At 42.2% G+C, this 20351-nt stretch overlaps 2 protein-coding genes and 1 long non-coding RNA gene across 5 annotated transcripts in view; 1 reads left to right on the top strand and 2 right to left on the bottom strand.

The window, feature by feature from the left end:
- LOC134021090 (proprotein convertase subtilisin/kexin type 5) overlaps positions 1 to 20351 on the bottom strand; it is a 401110-nt gene that overhangs the window by 66742 nt on the left and 314017 nt on the right. The window lies entirely within an intron of this gene.
- otud7a (OTU deubiquitinase 7A) overlaps positions 1 to 20351 on the top strand; it is a 93670-nt gene that overhangs the window by 38468 nt on the left and 34851 nt on the right. The window lies entirely within an intron of this gene.
- On the bottom strand, positions 5989 to 6640 carry LOC134020507 (uncharacterized). Its single transcript, XR_009930404.1, has 3 exons — positions 6452 to 6640; positions 6256 to 6358; positions 5989 to 6066 (listed from the first exon to the last, which is right to left on the bottom strand). It is a non-coding gene; the product is annotated as an uncharacterized LOC134020507 (long non-coding RNA).

Here is a 20351-nt window from a genome sequence, read left to right as displayed (position 1 = left end):
TGCTCCAGCCCCTTTCAAAAATACCTTTCGGTTGCTTTGAAGCTTCAGCTTATAACTTTCTACAAAATTTTCACTATTTTCAGCTTTTTTAGCATGGTCAGCTATCCCCATTCAGGTTTTCATCATTCTCAATGCTGTTTCGCAGGAACAGCCTTTTCTAGTTATATCAACTTCTTAGTTCTTCCGCCGTTTTTTGGCCTTTAACTCGTTCTGCATACTTTCACCGATTCCTACAATTTAGGTATCAAAACGTTCAGCTCCTTCAGGAGATGATGGCTATGACTTTTGGTATTTCTCACTTTTATACTTTTTAAGACATTAAGGTTTTTGTGCAAATTATTCTCCCATTAAAAGTAATGGTAAATCCTTTCAAATCATTAAAAAGCTTCCTCCTCTTTCAAACGTAACTACTTCAGCTTACTTTCAGCTAGAGACACCATTCAACCTTTAAAATGTTCACTAGACATTCAGCTATTCCCAAATGATTCAGCTTTTTCAAATGTTCAGCCAATTTTGAATTATGACAGTTTGAAATACATTAAAATGTTTGCTCCTTCTTGATTTTTATGAATGAGCAGCCAGCAGAGTGGCACACTCTGCTGGCTGCTCTTTTTCTGATATTCAACTAATTTGTCAAACAAATTCCTCTAACGTTCATATAGTTTAACTTACAGAAACAAGTTATACCTTAAAATGTAGGAAAAATTGTCCTCTTTCAGCCAATGTAACTACTAAAGAGCTCACATTTACAGATTTTCAGCTATGAGCCTTGAAGCGAGAGCAGCCTTTCAAATTCTCTCACTAACTTCAATGGAGAGGTGAGTAAAATCAGTCAGAGAAAGCAAGAAGGAACAAGATTTTGAAACTGCCGATAGAGTCGTATTTCTGACCGCACAGACATATAAAGGACATCTCTGGTTTCGGCAGAGTCTTGGGTCTCGGAAAATATCCTTATATTTTGGATTGGACGTATAGTTTTGCGTCTAGGTCAACTTGTTTGAGGTGTAGATGCTAGGTAAATGTTCGTTTTTCTCTCTGCCTAGCTCGTTAGCTATCACAGCTGCGCCATCACCGTGGCAACCAAACAAACAAGCACCAGGAAAGCAAAAGGAACACGTTTTTGAAACTGCAGGTAGAGTCGTATTTCTGACTGCACAGATATATAAAGAATATCTCTGGTTTCGGCAGAGTCTTGGGTCTCGGAAAATATCCTTATATTTTGGATTGGACGTACAGTTTTGCGTCTAGGTTATCTTGTTTGAGGTGTGGATTCTAGCTACATTTCTCTTATTCTCTGCCCTCAGCGCGTTAGCAATCATAGCTGCACCATCACCGTGGCAACGACAGACACGCACCACTCAGTCTCTCACACAGGTGATTAGTGGAGTCACAAGACAGAGTTTGATAGTATTTCAACCTAATACAATTTACAAGAGGTGACTCTGCAGGTGCTGCTAATATCTCCTTTACTACTATTGCTAATGGAACTGTTTTATTCTACTACGCCACTGAGTGCGTTTACTTGACCATGAGAAACACGATTACTAGCAATTGTCGGTTTATGCCAATAATACGATTACTCCGTTTACATGTGTAATTAGTTACGCGATTACTCAATAAACGCGTCTACATGATTCTTTTTTATTAATCGTTGTATGCTCCACGGACAAAACTTGCACCATCATCCTTCTGCAACAAAGTGTCGCCGTGTCTTCCTGTATCGGCCCTACTGCTGTATGTTTCATTCCATCAACACATTGAATCCTACTAAGAAAGCCGAGTAAACGCACTCAATGCACACATCTGCTACTGCTATTACTATCCCAACTATAATTTCAGCTGATAAGACAATAATATTCTTTTTATGACTAGCTAGCCTAGGCCTACTTCTTCTTCTGTTTAACAGTTCAGCTTTCAGCTTCTCCCGCATTGTATTTCAGCTCTTAGCGTTGTTAGATGATGCAGTTCAGTTTCCACACTGCCTCTTTTGTGTGACTCACACATTTCTTGACATTCATTTCAGCTTGCGGGTATTTTCTCATTTCTGTATTTTCTGCAATTTAAGAAAAATTATTTCATCTTTCAGGATTCCAACGCATTTTCAGCAGGAAATGCCTTTCTAGTTCAACTTATTTATCTTCTATTTCTTCCGTGACACCTTTCAGCACCTTCAAATCTTCAGCTATTAAAACCTTTCAGCTATCCAAAAATTCAGCAGTTTCAGGCCATGGGTGCTATGACTTTTCAGCTTTGTACCTCTTATGCTTGAATTAATATAAATCAATATTCATAATATTTTTAACATGGGTTTCCAATTGAGTTTTCTTTCAAATCCTCTCAAACTTCTTTAAACTTCTTCAACTTCCAAATCCTTCTTCTTCCTCAATCTTTCAGCTAGAGCCACCATTTATACTTTAAAATGTTGACAAAACCCTAAACTATTTTTAAATAATTCAGCTTTTTGATATCTATTCAACTTTTTTCAATATCACTGATTATGTTTCATGACTTTTTCAAGCCGTTTCTGAGATTTACATGGGTGTTTACGTGAAACCCTAGAGTGGAGGGCAGCTTCGGATGTCGTTGAAAAAATATTTCTAGTTTGCCAGCATTGCCACAATTTTCGCTCTTCATGCTTCGTTTTTGGATCAATAGATAGCTAATTTTGTGCTGGTCGTAGACAGTTGTCTGTTGAATCCAACAGACGTACACATTTGTTCAGAGCCCCACGAAAGCGAGACAAAGTCCAACTCTCGCCCCATAGAGACCAATGCAAATCTGGTGACAAAATCGTCAGAGAAAGCAAAAAGAACAAGATTTTGAAACAGCCGGTAGAGTCGTATTTCTGACCGCACAGAAATATAAAGGACATATCTGGTTTCGGCAGAGTCTTGGGTCTCGGAAAATATCCTTATTTTTTGGATTGGACGTATAGTTTTGCGTCTAGGTCAACTTGTTTGAGGTGTGGATGCTAGGTAAATGTTCGTTTTTCTCTCTGCCTAGCTTGTTAGCGATCACAGCTGCTCCATCGCCGTGGCAACCAAACAAACACGCAGAAGGAACATGTTTTTGAAACTGCAGGTAGAGTCGTATTTCTGACTGCACAGATATATAAAGAATATCTCTGGTTTCGGCAGAGTCTTGGGTCTCGGAAAATATCCTTATTTTTTGGATTGGACGTACAGTTTTGCGTCTAGGTTAACTTGTTTGAGGTGTGGATTCTAGCTACATTTCTGTTATTCTCTACCCTCAGCGCGTTAGCAATCATAGCTGCACCATCACTGTGGCAACGACAGACACGCACCACTCAGTCTCTCACACAGGTGATTGGTGCGTTTACTTGACCATGAGAAACCCGATTACTAGCAATTGTCGGTTTATGCCAATTATACGATTACTCCGTTTAGATTTGTAATTAGTTATGCGATTACTCAATAAACGCGTCTACATGATTCTTTTTTATTAATCGTTGTATGCTCCACGGACAAAACTTGCACCATCATCCTTCTGCAACAAAGTGTCGCCGTGTCTTCCTGTATCGGCCCTACTGCTGTATGTTTCATTCCATCAACACATTGAATCCTACTAAGAAAGCCGAGTAAACGCATAGGCTACATCTGCTACTGCTAATACTATCCCAACTATAATTTCATCTGTTAAAACGATAATATTCTTGTTACGACTAGCTAGCCTACTTCTTCTTCTGTTTAACAGTTCAGCTTTCAGCTTCTCCCGCATTGTAGGCTATTTTAGCTCTTAGCTTTGTTAAGATGATGCAGTTCAGCTTCCACACTGCCTCTTTTGTGTGACTCACACATTTTTGAAATTCATTTCAGCTTGCGGGTATTTTCTCATTTCTCACTTTTATACTTTTTAAAATATTAAGGTTTTTGTGCAAATTATTCTCTTTAAAAGTAATGGTAAATCCTTTCAAATCATTGTTGGAATGCTGCTCCAGCCCCTTTCAAAAATACCTTTCGGTTGCTTTGAAGCTTCAGCTTATAACTTTCTACTAAATTTTCACAATTTTCCACTTTTTTAGCATGGTCAGCTATCCCCATTCAAGTTTTCAGCATTCTCACTGCTGTTTCGCAGGAACAGCCTTTTCTAGTTCAACTTATTGTTGGAATGCTGCTTCAGCATTCCAAGTATTGTTCTTTGAATCTTTATTCAAGCATCTTCTTCTTCTTCTATTTCTTCCAAGACACCTTTCAGTGCCTTCAAATCTTCAGCTATTAAACCGTTCAGCTATCATAGAATTCAGCAGTTTCAGGCCATGGGTGCTATGACTTTTCAGCTTTGTACCTCTTATGCTTGAATTAATATAAATCAATATTCCTAATATGTTTAACATGGTTTTCCAATGGAGTTTTCTTTCAAATCCTCTCAAACTTCTTAAAACTTCTTCAACTTCCAAATCCTTCTTCTTCCTCAATCTTTCAGCTGGAGCCACCATTTAAACTTTAAAATGTTGACAAAATCCTAAACTATTTTTTAAAAATTCATCTTTTTGATATCTATTCAACTTTTTTCTATCACTGATTATGTTTCATGAGTTTTTCAAACCGTTTCTGAGATTTACATGGGTTTCTATGTAGAGAGCTAGAGTGAGGCATTGGAAAATTGCGCAAATTCAGAGTGACAGCAGAGTCCAAAACCGTTTTTTTTTTAAATGGCACTTTTGCCCTCACGGCCACAATATTAACTTTTCAAGCTTCATTTTGGATCAATATGATGCCGTGCTTGTGCTGGTCGGACTCATATGGGTATGGAAACCCGCAGTTATTTACTTTTTGCGTGAGGAGCCCGAGAGTGAGACAAAGTCTGTCTCAAAGCCCTATAGAGACTAATGCAAATGTTGGGACAACTTCGTCAGAGAAAGCAAAAAGAACACGTTTTTGAAACTGCAGGTAGAGATTTCTGACTGCACAGACATATAAAGAATATCTCTGGTTTAGGCAGAGTCTTGGGTCTGGGAAAATGTCCTTATTTTTTGAATTGGACGTATAGTTTTGCGTCTTGGTTAACTTGTTTGAGGTGTGGATTCTAGCTACATTAGTTATTCTCTCTGCCCAGCTCGTTAGCGATCACAGCTGCTCCATCGCTCTGGCAACCAAACAAACACGCACCAGGAAAGCAGAAGGAACACGTTTTGCGTCTAGGTTAACTTGTTTGAGGTGTGGATTCTAGCTACATTTCTGTTATTCTCTGCCCTCAGCGCATTAGCAATCATAGCTACACCATCACCGTGGCAACGACAGACACGCACCACTCAGTCTCTCACACAGGTGATTAGTGGAGTCACAAGACAGAGTTTGATAGTATTTCAACCTAATACAATTTACAAGAGGTGACTCTGCAGGTGCTCACACAGGTGATTGGTGCGTTTACTTGACCATGAGAAACCCGATTACTAGCAATTCCCTGCTAACACAGTTACGTTGCCCTTACGTTGCCGCAACGTCACTCGATGACCAAACATACGTTGCCGCAACGTCTTTGGCGACGTTGCGGGACCGTGCATCTGTGGGACGCCAGAACGTAACCGCAACGTAATCTTGTGACGTTGCCAGTCCGCAACCGCAACGTTGTGGCAACGTTATTTTCCGACGTTGCCAGTCTGTAACCGCGACCTCCTAGCAACGTCATTTTCCGACGTTGCCAGTCTGTAACCGCGACCTCCTAGCAACGTTATTTTCAGACGTTGCCAGTCTGTAACCGCGACCTCCTAGCAACGTCATTTTCCGACGTTGCCAGTCCGTAACCGCGACCTCCTAGCAACGTAATTTTGTGACGTTGCCAGTCCGTAACTGCAACGTTAACTAAGTAACCTATATTTCTCAATTCTACTGCTTATATTGGTGAAAATGCTACTTGTTCTTGTGTAATAGGCTACGTGGTAGCCAACTTTAGGAGGACTATGTTTGTGTGATGTGTAGCCTAACTCCAGCTAATCATAAACAAGGCAGCATTTCCATGTAACATTGTCATTTTATTTCAAACAAAGTGCCAAACAGTGAATTAAAATCTTCTGCCAGTCCCCGCTACAGGTCCTGTCTGTTGGCCCTGACAATGAAGCACAAAATAAGTTAGTGTTCTATCAACATAATTGCACGTGTAAAAAGGCGCTATACAAGTCATTAAAAAATCACATCTAAAATAATATACATCATCAAAAAAAGATGTGATTCTAGATTTTTGTCACATAGCCATGTGAAAGGTTGGATATGGAAGCTGCAATCATGATTCATTCACCTGGCTTGTTTTGAATGGGCTGCCGGGGTGTGTTTGAGTGTCTCCTCTATGAGGAGCTCCACAGCTTTCTCTCCCAGTCCCGTCTTCCACTTCATCACAGCGTCTGGAATTAGAAGTCATGAACTTATTGTCAGCACCAATGTGAACGTTGAACGCTGCGTATAAGCCATAGTTCATGGCATCTCCAAACACTTACCACTCTCTTTCGCAACTCCAGCACCTTAAGGCACTCCTCAAGGTCTTGGAGTTCAGCCTGTGTTTGGGCCACCTGTAGGTCCATCACTGGCACCTCTTCAGTGTGTCTGCCCTGTAGTCGCCTGAATAGGAGAGCCTCTCGCTGGTTCTCCTCCAATGTCTCCATCTTCCGGAGCATAACCTGTAATGTGTCTGTCATTAAAGACAAGTAAAACAAGTTTACAAGAGTTAGCATGATTGGCATACACTGTGGTTCTTCTAGATTAGCTGTAACAATGATGTAAATAACAAATGTTACCTTGAATGGTTGTATACAAAGCATATATTTTTTTGAGTGTTTTATATTTGCACTTGCCTGGCTGCCAGCTGTTTTCCTGGGCCCCCAATTGGTTCACCTCCACCAGACCAGAGTTGACATCTAGGGGTATGGAATCTGGTGATGCAAAAGTTTTAAGTCATGCTTTTGCTTCAAAACATAGCCTTTAGGTTGCCATGGCTTATACAATTATTGTCACTGTTTTAAACGGTCATTCATTACTTTACCATAATTTCCCAGGGACACAGTGCTAGGCCGTGTGACGGTGGTAGGATAATCTGTACAGAAATGAAAATGGAATGTAGTGTACATAGTTATAGCATATTGATATTAAAGGAGTAGAATTGCACATATGTGATCGTTCGAAAGCAGGGCCCCACATCGTAGCGTCGCACATGTGTGATTCTGAACATTCCAACCGACTGTTTTCCGATAGACAAAAACTATATGACAAACACTATAGTACGGCTTCAAAATTTACAATTAGTAGGCAAACAAGTAACACTAGCAGGTGGTAGCATTGCTACGAGTATTATGCTAGGTTGCTAGGTAACGGAAGCTAATTAAAGCTACCTAGCTGCCGTTTTGGAAAAATAACTGGTGGAAGCGTCGGAAATATTTAGAACTCATGCATCTAAAGATTAAAACGAATAAACGTATCCAAAAACAGATGGCATGTACAAATTGGAAAAATTAGTGACATGATACTTTTATAGACGCCATTGCTGTGCATGCCATGGCCGACTGATTAAAACGTGATCAGCCACGCTAGCTCCACAGTCTTTGAAAATTCCGGGCTAAATAAACTATTTTGGGACAAGGTTTTTTAACAGTTCTGAACGTTTATTTTCACTGATTCTTTTGTGGGTGATTTGTGAGACGCTAAACTTTGATAACATGTAGGCCTATGCATTTTCAGTATTTCAACATAACTTTCTGGAGGGTTTAACCTCTACTGTACTGTAGCTAGCGAAATCCTAACGTAAACAATGTGAATCTGATAGCACATAAACAGGCTAAATGGCCTAAATTTCAAACATATACGTATTAGCATGCCCCATCCAATTTCTGAAAATATGTTTATATATTTAAACTATTTCTGTAAAGAAACTCACCTTTGAAGTAGCTAATTTCCAGTTGAAATCCAATGCGTACAAGACGGTGTTGAACCCCTGCAAAATCTCTTCTGAAACCCCAGTTTCAGCGATGCGTTGAAATGGGCATGCGCAAAGTTGTTGCTCAGGGGCAGACTGAGGGGCAGGTTTGCTAAGGAAGAATTGTAATATTCTGTGATGACTTGTCTTTGGAAATGAAACTCTTAAGAGTCGCTTACCTTTTGGTCACATTTAACAATTTTGTATCACAAAAATTATTGGAGCACAAATTTGCATTGTGTGTCATACAGCTTTGGTGTGCTATACAAAGAATGTTTGCTTAATCATGTTACACATCACACATTGATTGCTTTTGTACATGTTTATAGTAAAGAATGAAAGACTAAATTATATTCCAGATTCAGTCTTATTTATTAAAGCTATGTTTCTGCATATGAGAAAATTGATGACCAATGACATGCTGGGGCTGAGCTGCACATGAATTACATGCATTGTCTACATTTATACGTGCTGGGTGCAACATTTAATATTGTGTGTGATTGAAATTCATGTAGACTATGGGTACATTGCAAAAGTGTCAGAACTGAGAGCAGTCCAGTGTGATCTCTCCATCTCTGGATAAACCACTATATGCACTCGAGATCCGTTGTCCTGCGACCAAAGAGCGACTTAGCCGCAACTTAACCCATGGTACCAAAATTAATGTATCCAGCCGACCAAGGTACAACGTCTCGGCAACGTTGTCCACGGGACCAAAAAATAACGTAACCAGCCGACCAAGGTACGACGTTGCGGCAACGTTGTCCACGGGTCTAAAAATAAGGTAATTAGCCGACCAATGTACAACGTCGCGGCAACGTTGTCCATGGGACCAAAAAATAACGTAACCAGCCGACCAAGGTACGACGTCGCGGCAACGTTGTCCAGGGGACCAAAAAATAACGTAACCAGCCGACCAAGGTACGACGTCGCGGCAACGTTGTCCAGGGGACCAACAAATAACGTAACCAGCCGACCAAGGTACGACGTCGCGGCAACGTTGCCCACGGGTCTAAAAATAACGTAACCAGCCGACCAAGGTACAACGTCGCGGCAACGTTGTCCAGGGGACCAAAAAATAACGTAACCAGCCGACCAAGGTACGACGTCGCGGCAACGTTTTCCAGGGGACCAACAAATAACGTAACCAGCCGACCAAGGTACGACGTCGCGGCAACGTTGCCCACGGGTCTAAAAATAACGTAACCAGCCGACCAAGGTACAACGTCGCGGCAACGTTGTCCAGGGGACCAAAAAATAACGTAACCAGCCGACCAAGGTACGACGTCGCGGCAACGTTGTCCAGGGGACCAACAAATAACGTAACCAGCCGACCAAGGTACGACGTCACGGCAACGTTGCCCACGGGTCTAAAAATAACGTAACCAGCCGACCAAGGTACAACGTCGTGGCAACGTTGTCCATGGGACCAACTGGCAACATTCCCTTTATAACGTAGCTACGACGTTGCCAGAAGGTAACGTCGCGGGTTACCAACTGAGCACTTACTGGCAACGTTGCCGCAACGTCATGTGTTAGCTGGGAATCACCTGTGTGAGAGACTGAGTGGTGCGTGTCTGTCGTTACGGTGATGGTGCAGCTATGATTGCTAACGCGCTGAGGGCAGAGAATAAGAGAAATGTAGCTAGAATCCACACCTCAAACAAGATAACCTAGACGCAAAACTGTACGTCCAATCCAAAATATAAGGATATTTTCCGAGACCCAAGACTCTGCCGAAACCAGAGATATTCTTTATATGTCTGTGCAGTCAGAAATACGACTCTACCTGCAGTTTCAAAAACGTGTTCCTTTTGAGTTCCTGGTGCTTGTTTGTTTGGTTGCCACGGTGATGGCGCAGCTGTGATAGCTAACGAGCTAGGCAGAGAGAAAAACGAACATTTATCTAGCATCCACACCTCAAACAAGTTGACCTAGACGCAAAACTATGCGTCCAATCCAAAATATAAGGATATTTTCCGAGACCCAAGACTCTGCCGAAACCAGAGATGTCCTTTATATGTCTGTGCGGTCAGAAATACGACTCTATCGGCAGTTTCAAAATCTTGTTCCTTCTTGCTTTCTCTGACTGATTTTACTCACCTCTCCATTGAAGTTAGTGAGAGAATTTGAAAGGCTGCTCTCGCTTCAAGGCTCATAGCTGAAAATCTGTAAATGTGAGCTCTTTAGTAGTTACATTGGCTGAAAGAGGACAATTTTTCCTACATTTTAAGGTATAACTTGTTTCTGTAAGTTAAACTATATGAACGTTAGAGGAATTTGTTTGACAAATTAGTTGAATATCAGAAAAAGAGCAGCAAGCTGCTCATTCATAAAAATCAAGAAGGAGCAAACATTTTAATGTATTTCAAACTGTCATAATTCAAAATTGGCTGAACATTTGAAAAAGCTGAATCATTTGGGAATAGCTGAATGTCTTGTGAACATTTTAAAGGTTGAATGGTGTCTCTAGCTGAAAGTAAGCTGAAGTAGTTACGTTTGAAAGAGGAGGAAGCTTTTTAATGATTTGAAAGGATTTACCATTACTTTTAATGGGAGAATAATTTGCACAAAAACCTTAATGTCTTAAAAAGTATAAAAGTGAGAAATACCAAAAGTCATAGCCATCATCTCCTGAAGGAGCTGAACGTTTTGATACAAAAGTTGTAGGAATCGGTTAAAGTATGCAGAACGAGTTAAAGGCCAAAAAACGGCGGAAGAACTAAGAAGTTGAAAAACAATAGTGAGAATGCTGAACAGCATTCTCACAATAATAATAAATATATATGTGAGAGAACAAAGGTTGTGCCCTTGCCGAAGGCAAAGCACACCCAGTAATAAGATATATGTGAGAGAACAAAGGTTGTGCCCTTGCCGAAGACAAAGCACACCCAATTAGCTGTAAGACTGCTAGTTATGGTATACTCGTAGCTGCCTGCAGATGTCGCTGTTGAGTAAAGTTTTCGAGCGTTTCAAAGGCCCCAATTCCAATGTTTCAACTGTATCGGTGTTTCGAAAAGCCTCGATTTGCCCATCACTACTAGAATGGCCATAACCAGTGGCGGTGCGTCAATAGTGGGCGCAAGTGCGCCGCCCCACTTAAAATTTTGAGATGAAAATATGTCAAAAGACATGTCAAAAAAATTAAATACAAAATAATAAAAATAATAAATGTACTGTGTTTACGCGTTAAATGTGTGTGGGAGACCGTAAGCCCCTGACAACAACCACTTAAATGTGACCAAACATAATATATTGCCATTCGTCATTACTGAGAAAAGCCCCTCCTTTAGGTGAAGGGCGCCGGTAACAGCAAAGTCTATGGAAGCTAGTTAACTTTTTGCTGTCATTTCAGCAGGAACAGCTTTTCATTGGCGGATTGAAAGTTCGATTATGGGGCGCAAATCTTTGCGCCCTAACCAATGACATGGTTTCCTATCGTTCTTACTTCAACGCGATTGGACTGATTCGGCGACCTTTAAAATTCCCCTAGTTACCAGAACAAGCATCTACGAGAGCAGCATAGCTAGCAGAAACTTAGGTTTTGTGAATCAGTGGCGGTGCGTCAAAACCAGTAGCGGAGCCAGAGGGGTGTCCGGGGTGGCACTGGACACCCCTGACATCTGATTGGCCACCCCGGGTGCCACCCCAAAATTTAATTCGCTACTGGAAATTTGATGCTGATTGACATCTCATTTGACCTCTTGTTGAAAGAAGCATTTATTTTGCTGCTTGCATTATTCAAATCGAAGAGGGACGTTTGTTGCGAGACAGACAGCAGAATAGAGAATATTTCCACAGCTCCACAAGCTCTTTTCCTGATTGAAAAAGGCATAATATTTGAAGTAAGTTTTAAGGTTTGCATTGGGTTTAGGTTTCCTGAACATTTTTTACGAATGTTGATTAGCCTACAGTAGCTGTGTAAGTTAATGTTAGAACTTTGACTCCAATAACAGACAAACTGAGACAGTCAGTAGGCTGTACTCCGATTTTACAGTTTTCTTGTGCGGCTTATATTTCGAAGAAGTTTATAATCCGGTTTTAGAACAAAAAAGTGGCTTCGTCTCAAGATCTCTACAGACCGTGCAGCTAATTTAATGCTCAACACTTGAACGGGGGCTTATTACTTGAAAGAGGAATTATTTAGGCTACTGTGTTGTCTCAGTTACACTATCAGGGCTTGGTAATACAGTGACTTGCTAAAGTAGGCAAATGGCTAGTAGAACATAACATTTCATAATAATTTCAGTTGATCAAACAGCTGCAAGACCCAGTGAAATGTTATAGGCTAGCTAGCTCTAGCAAAAATAACGCTAGCAACGCTAACGACATTACTAATTCAACTTTGGTAGTGTAACCAAGCTCTTTGTAAGTTTGTTTTAGATCTAATTGTATATGATCGTGTGGACAATAAGACACGGACGCGGTCTCTTTTCATAACTTGTATTTTACCACTGCTCTTTTTGACATCGTTATTCGAACAGCCCTCCCGAATCAAATGCTGAAAGCATTTGATTTCACAAATGCTTTCAGCATCTAGCCTACGGCAACTCCCGAGGGACAAAACACTAGTGATGGGTCGTTCGCGAACGATCCGGCTCTAAGAGCCGGCTCTTGAAGTTGAACGTCGGGAGCTGGCTCGCATATCTGAAGAGCCGACTCTATTTTTAATAGATTAATACAGCCTATAAAAACTAAATGATTATGAAATAATGAATTTTAATTGTATTTAAAATAATTACTACTGCTACTAAGTTAAGGGCATTAGCTTAGTTAAATAAGCATTGTTTGGAGTTCTATAGTTGTGTTCGTTCTGTTTTGGAATGTGTAATGCTATGGTCTTTAGATCATTTGAGTGTTCACCCTGATTGGGAATGTTGTCTAGTTAGATGGCAAGTAATCAATCGTGAGCAGTGGTCCGCTCAACGTTAACAGACGCAACGGTAACGTTGTTTCCTTTCAAAGTGCGTCTTATATTCCACAAAGTGCTCATTCTGGGGGGGGGGGGGGGGGCCTTATACACAATGCGGCTTATTTTCCGAAAAATAGGGTAATCAGATAGACGAGAGATCGGTTCCCAATTTAGCCTAATATTGTGTTTACATCTGTGTTAGCTAGTAGGTATAATAAATTATACCTGCACTGTTTACTAGCTTGTACACTGACATTCTAAAATTATACATCAAAAGGGTTTCTTATCACACAGATTTAATTTGGTCTTGTTTAGGCCAATTCCAAAACTTTTCTTTGCTATTAGTTAACATAATATATATGAACATAAATATTATACTGTAAATTTGTCATGTTGTTGGTTATTTATTATTTTTTTAAGTTATTTATATTTTTCAAGTCCACTTCTGCTTGATTTATGCTACCTGTCAAGTCAAATTGCAGTGTTTTTTGGGGTGTGTAAGTGCACTTTGTTTTGTAAATAAACTATGCACTGTGTTATTTCTGTAACACAGAAATGCTATTATAAGTCCCTGGTGCTTGAGCTTTTTTTTCCCAAAAATATTTTGGATGTTCCAGCACTTATAGACCCAGATTATACTGTATATATTAATGAAAACAGTGACCCAAGACTCTGGACTCTGGACCCCCTGAAGTAGCCTTGGCCACCCCATGTATAAAACTCTAGTTCCGCCACTGGTCAAAACACATTCTTTCATTGATTTACAAAAAAAACCTTTCACAAGACGTTCGCTGGAAGAAAAAAAGAGGATAAAGGATCTCGGACCAACACGATTTACAAATCCAGCAGCAGGCCAGTGACCGAGGACGAAGCAGCAGGCTAGTGACCGGGGACGAAGCTACTAGTACAACCAGGGCTTCTTACCTGCTCTTTATGCGAAACGGAGTTGGCTGGCTGGATGTTCAAGTAGCTAGTTAACATGCTTTTTGGTAGTGGATGGGAGGATATAGTAAAAAAAAAACGATATCCTCACTATCTTGTTATGTTTGTAACTTGAATTTTGTATCGTATTGTCTTGCTCTTCTTAAATACATAGTTGTTTAAATAAAGTAGTGGTGGTTGTTTTGCCCAGTTTCGAAGTGCTGCTTTCTGTTTATTGCCCCCCCCCCCCCCCTCCAAAAACAAGTTGACCTAGACGCAAAACTACACGTCCAATCAATAAAATGAGGATATTTTCCGAGACCCAAGACTTACCCGAAACTAGAGATGTCCTATATGTCTGTGCGGTCAGAAATATGTCTCTACCGGCAGTTTCGAAATCGTCTTCCTTCTTGCTTTCTCTGACGGATTTTACCCACCTCTTCATTGAAGTTAGTGAGAGAATTTGAAAGGCTGCTCTCGCTTCAAGGCTCATAGCTGAAAATCTGTAAATGTGAGCTCTTTAGTAGTTACATTGGCTGAAAGAGGACATTTTTTCCTACATTTTAAGGTATAACTTGTTTCTGTAAGTTAAACTATATGAACGTTAGAGGAATTTGTTTGACAATTTAGTTGAATATCATAAAAATCAAGAAGGAGCAAAAGTTCTCATGTACTTGAAACTGTCATAATTCAAAATTGGCTGAATATTTCAAAAAGCTGAATCATTTTGGAATAGCTGAATGTCTTGTGAACATTGTAAAGGTTGAATGGCGTCTCTAGCTGAAAGTATGCTGAAGTAGATACGTTTGAAAGAGGAGGAAGCTTTTTAATGATTTACATTTACATTTACGCATTTAGCAGACGCTTTTATCCAAAGCGACTTCCAAGAGAGAGCTTTACAAAAGAGCATAGGTCACTGATCATAACAACGAGATAGCCCCAAACATTGCGAGCAGCCAAAACATGAAGCATACATTGTGAAAAACCAAATAAGTGCCAAAGGGAAGAACCATAAGAGCATGCAGTTAAACAAGTTACAATTGAACAACATGAAACTCCCCACAAGAGTGCAAGAGTGTACCTGTAGAAAAAACAATCAACAGTAAAATATTTCACAGCGAGTACAATAATTTGAAACCGTTACAACTAACCAACAATAGCAACAAGTCTCTCAATACGAGTCATTGTGATCCTGGAGGAAACTAACATCAGGTCCAGCCAAGCATTCCTAAGTGCCGTTGTACTCCCGGAACAAGTGCATCTTGAGCCTTTTTTTGAAGGTGGGGAGACAGTCAGTGTCCCTGATGGAGGTGGGGAGTTGATTCCACCATTGGGTGGCCAGACAGGAGAAGAGCTTGTGTTGGGACCGGGCGCTCTTGAGCGGTGGGACCACCAGACGGTTGTCAGAAGAAGACTGTAGGTGGCGGGGGGGGGGGGGGGGGGGTGTAAGGCTGGAGGAGAGACTTTATGTAGTCGGGTGCAGTCCCGTTCACCGCTCGGAAGGTCAGTACCAGAGTCTTGATTCTTATACGGGCCGTAATGGGAAGCCAGTGGAGGGAGATGAGGAGCGGGGTAACATGGGAGCGTCTGGGTAGATTGAAGACCAGACGGGCCGCCGCGTTCTGAATCCTCTGGAGAGGGCGGGTTGCGCATGCTGGGAGACCGGCGAGCAGCGAGTTGCAGTAGTCCAACTTTGAGAGGACAAGTGCTTGGACTAGCAGCTGGGTGGAATGCTCAGATAGGTATCTCCTGATCTTCCGAAAGTTGTAGAGGGTGAATCTACACGACCGGGAGACCGCAGCAATGTGGGCTGTGAGGGACAGCTCGTCCATGGTCACCCCGAGGTTCCTGGCAGAGGATGAAGGGGTCACCGTCGCCGATCCCAGGGTGATTGAGAGAGCGTGGGAGATGGAGGGTTTGGCCGGGATGATGAGGAGTTCTGTTTTGGCGAGGTTCAGCTGGAGGTGGTGCTCGGTCATCCAGGCGGAGATGTCTGTGAGGCAGGCCTCGATCCTAGCTGAGATCCCCGGATCAGTCGGGGGGAATGACAGGTACAGCTGCGTGTCGTCAGCATAGCAGTGGTAGGAGAAGCCATGGGAGGTGATGATTGGTCCAAGCGAGGTGGTGTAGAGGGAGAAGAGGAGGGGTCCAAGGACGGATCCCTGTGGGACACCAGTGGAGAGCTGGCAGGGGCCTGACACTTTGCCTCCCCAGGAGACCTGGTAGGATCTTCCCGACAGATAGGATGAGATCCACTGAAGTGCAGTGCCAGTGATGCCCATCTCAGAAAGTCTGGCCAGCAGGATTTGATGGTTAACCGTATCAAACGCTGCAGAAAGGTCCAGCAGAATGATGACGGATGACCTCGAAGCCGCTCTGGCAGACTGGAGGGCAGTGGTGACTGACAGGAGGGCATTTGAAAGGATTTACCATTACTTTTAATGGGAGAATAATTTGCACAAAAACCTTAATATCTTAAAAAGTATAAAAGTGAGAAATACCAAAAGCACACATCTCCTGAAGGAGCTGAACGTTTTGATACAAAAATTGTAGGAATCGGTGAAAGTATGCAGGACTAGTTAAAGGACAAAAAACGGTGGAAGAACTAAGTTGGAAAAACAATAGTGAGAATGCTGAACAGCATTCTCACAATAAATATATATGTGAGAGAACAAAGGTTGTGCCCTTGCCGAAGGCAAAGCAAACCCAATAAATACATTGATTATAAAAAAGAAAATATCTCAATGCTTGACACAATGACACTGCTTAGATCCCAATCAAGTTAACTGGTGATTTTCGTTGTTTGTATTCTTCCCCTGCTAGCTAAATTGTCTGTTGATTCGATAGCGATTGCTGCCCTTGCTCAGGTTTGTATTTTAGGTGCATTATAATGCTGAAGTAGTTTTAATTAATAAAAAGTGGGTTTATTGTTATTATTTGCTACAGAATGCTTAGCCTATCAATATCAAATGAAGCAGGCAGTGTACATGCTTCAGAGTGGCCTACCTTAATCGATAGGCTAGGCTACTGACCATTTACAATAAGTTGTTACGTCAATTATTAATTGTCAGCATTTTTTCCATTTAGAACATACTTCATGAGTGTAAGGAGTCTTTAAGTAGCCTAACTTTATTGCTTTAGAATCAGAATCATAATTCGGTTTATTCGCCATGTATGTTATACAAACACGGAATTTACTGTGGCAGGGAGGTGCAAAACACTAAACATATACAGATCTTAAATTAAGTAAAAGTACAAAAGTTTAACTATTTCTAAGAACTAAACAATCTAAGAATACAACAATTTAAATATAAAATAAAATATATATAAAAATAAGAATAATGAGCAGCGTGAATGGTCAACATAGTGCAGTCGGATACTGAGATAAAGTGGCTTATGCATACTGAATTGCCATTAGATGGACTTATAGTTAAATAAGTGAATGAATGTCAATGGGAGTCCTTGGCCTTGTTGAAGAGGCCAGTAGCAGATGGAAAGAAACTGTTCTTATGGCGTGAGGTTTTGGTCCTGATGGTGTTGGGAGTCAGGTGGCTGAGCGGTGAGGGAATCGGGCTAGTAATCCGAAGGTTGCCAGTTCGATTCCCGGCCGTGTCAAATGACGTTGTGTCCCTGGGCAAGGCACTTCACCCTACTTGCCTCGGGGGAATGTCCCTGTACTTACTGTAAGTCGCTCTGGATAAAAGCGTCTGCTAAATGACTAAATGTGTAAATGTAAGGCAGAGCTGAAGTCCACAAACAGGATCCTGGCATAGGATGCTGGGGAGTCCAGGTGCTGTGGGGTGAAGTGGAGGGCCATGTTAAAGGCGTCATCCACAGATTTGTTGGCTCTGTAGGCAAACTGCAGTGGGTCCAGGAAAGGGTCTGTGATGGCTTTGAGGTGTGCCAGCACAAGGCGCTCAAAAGACTTCATTACCACAGAGGTCAGGGCGACGGGTCTGTAGTCATTGAGTCCTGTTGGCCTTGGCTTTTTGGGCACAGGGATGATGGTGGAGGACTTGAGACAGGCTGGCACATGGCATGTCTCCAGGGAGGTGTTAAAGATGTAGGTGAACACCGGAGACAGCTGGTCAGTGCAGTGCTTGAGGGTGGCAGGAGAGACAGAGTCCGGCCCAGCTGCTTTGCGGGGGTTCTGCCTCTTGAAAAGTCTGTTAACTTCACCCTCCTGAATGGAGAGAGTTGACACTGTAGAGGGGGTGGGGGAGGAGGCCCCGTGGGTGGGAAGGGGTAGATCAGGACAGTCCAATTGTCTTTCAAATCTACAGTAGAACACATTCAGGTCGTTGGCCAGGCGGGAGTCGTTAGTGGAGTGGGGGGCTCTGGGCTTGTAGTTGGTGATCTGCCTGAGCCCTCTCCAGACAGAAGCAGAGTCGTTAGCAGAGAACTGACGCTTCAGTCTCTCTGAGTACAGTCGTTTAGCCTCTCTCACTGCCTTGCTAAACCTGTTCTTCGACTCCTTGAATCTGTCTCTATCCCCACTCCGAAATGCTTCCTCCTTCTCTGACCTCAACCTTCTGAGCTCTGCTGAGAACCAGGGCTTGTCGTTGTTGAAGTTCACCCTGGTGCGTGTTGGAATACAGCAGTCCTCACAGAAGCTGATGTATGATGTCACAGCCTCTGTGAGTTCATCCAGACTATTGGTAGCAGTCGTGAACATATCCCAGTCAGTACAGTCCAAGCACGCCCGCAGATCCTCCATAGCCTCACTGGTCCACTGTTTTGATGTCCTCACAACAGGTTTACAGAGCTTTAATTTCTGCCTGTATGCAGGAATCAGATGGACCATGGTATGGTCAGAGTGACCCAGTGCTGCACGAGGGACAGCATGGTAGGCTCTACTGACTGTAGTGTAGCAGTGATCCAGAGTGTTCTCTTCTCTGGTTGGGCATTTGATGAATTGTCTGTATTTAGGGAGTTTGTGGCTGAGATTACCTTTGTTAAGGTCGCCGAGTACGATAACAAGGGAATCCGGGTTTGCTCGCTCCACACTCAGAATCTGGCCGGCGAGCATGCGTTGGGCCTCTTTAACCTGTGGACCCGGTGCCATGTAAACGCCGACCAAAATGAGTGACGCAAATTCTCGTGGCGAGTAAAAAGGTTTACACTTTATAAAAAATGATTCCAGATCCGGAGAACAATGTTGCAGAATCACTGTCACATCTACACACCAGCCACTGTTGATGTAGAAACAAATACACCGCAAATACACCGCCTTTGGTTTTGCCGGAGAGTGCAATGTCCCGGTCAGCTCTCACGAGTTGAAAGCCTGCCAGATGTAATGCAGTGTCCAGGATCAAATCGCACAGCCATGTCTCCGTGAAGCACAAAACCGAAGATGAAAGAAAGTCTCTGTTTTTCACCATGAGTAGCTGAAGTTCGTCCATTTTATTGCACAGTGAACGTACGTTGGAGAGGAAAAAACTTGGAAGCACTGGTCGGATTCCACGTCTGCGAAGCCGAACTAACGCTCCCGCTCGCTTTCCCCTTCTACGGCGTTTCACTGCATGAGCAAAGCCTAGCGCGGCACTGGCTAGAATTCCCACTAAATCTGCCGCTGGAAGCAGAAAAGTGGGAAACAAATCCACAGGAGTTGTAGTCCTGATGTTTAGAAATACTTCTCTTGTTAGAGAACCCCGGAAATCTTGGCAGAACACTGAATTAACAGACAAAACAAGACAAAACAGAGCGCACCTAGCAACCGAGGCAGCCATCATTGGCGCCATCTTGGATCGAAAAACCTTTAGGGGAAATAGGACGAAAATATGGGGGGCGGGGGGGGGGGGACAGATGCAAAACACCTGGGAATAAATACATTGATTAGAAAAAAGAAAAAAAGAATATATATATACATATGTTGTGGTTTTTTGGAGCACCGAAGACCCATTTTGACCCAGGAAAAACCCTGTAGTATAGTTCTGTTCAGTATCGCTAACCATGGCAAATGGATTTCGAAGAACTACAATATCCGTACTGATCTTGGATTAAATTGACGATAGCAAAGTTTCCATCTTTTTCGACGCCAAATGGAATAGGTGCTAGCTAATGTTTGCTCCATCGGTTTGTTTGCTAGCTATGCAAATGCATAATGAAATCACTATGGTGCGATTAACTGGATTAATTTCACGTTAGCTACGTGCATTTCAGATGGTAGACACTCAAGTCACCTTGTCAGATAAGGAACACAACTACTGCATTGCTAGCTTCTCTCAGTCACTGACTCTAATTCAAACAGCTGGTGATGTTACCTAGCTAGCAAGCTAACATAGTGACCAATGCAGGGAAAATTGTGACAGTTATGAATGTTTTATTGTATTGAGTGGTAGAAATAAATTGTCAAACCAATCCTTTCTTACAACTACTTACTGGACATCAGCCACCAACGACACAAACAGATACTGTCCGATTTTCACACACGCACCTGCATCACTGCTGAGGGCTGGGGCTGTGGATCAAACCATTGTGGGACCAAGTGGGGGTTCGCAATCTTTTTAAACTTAAAAAAGCGCCATTGTGTCCATAATCAGTAAAGCGCTTTCATTGCATATTATCAATGTTATTGAAATTACATAGTTATGTTTAC

The sequence above is a fragment of the Osmerus eperlanus genome, chromosome 5 (assembly GCF_963692335.1).
Source record: "Osmerus eperlanus chromosome 5, fOsmEpe2.1, whole genome shotgun sequence".
Classification (NCBI taxonomy): domain Eukaryota; kingdom Metazoa; phylum Chordata; class Actinopteri; order Osmeriformes; family Osmeridae; genus Osmerus; species Osmerus eperlanus.
The sequence above is the reverse complement of the archived record's forward strand: the minus strand, read 5'-3'. Positions and strand labels throughout refer to the sequence as shown.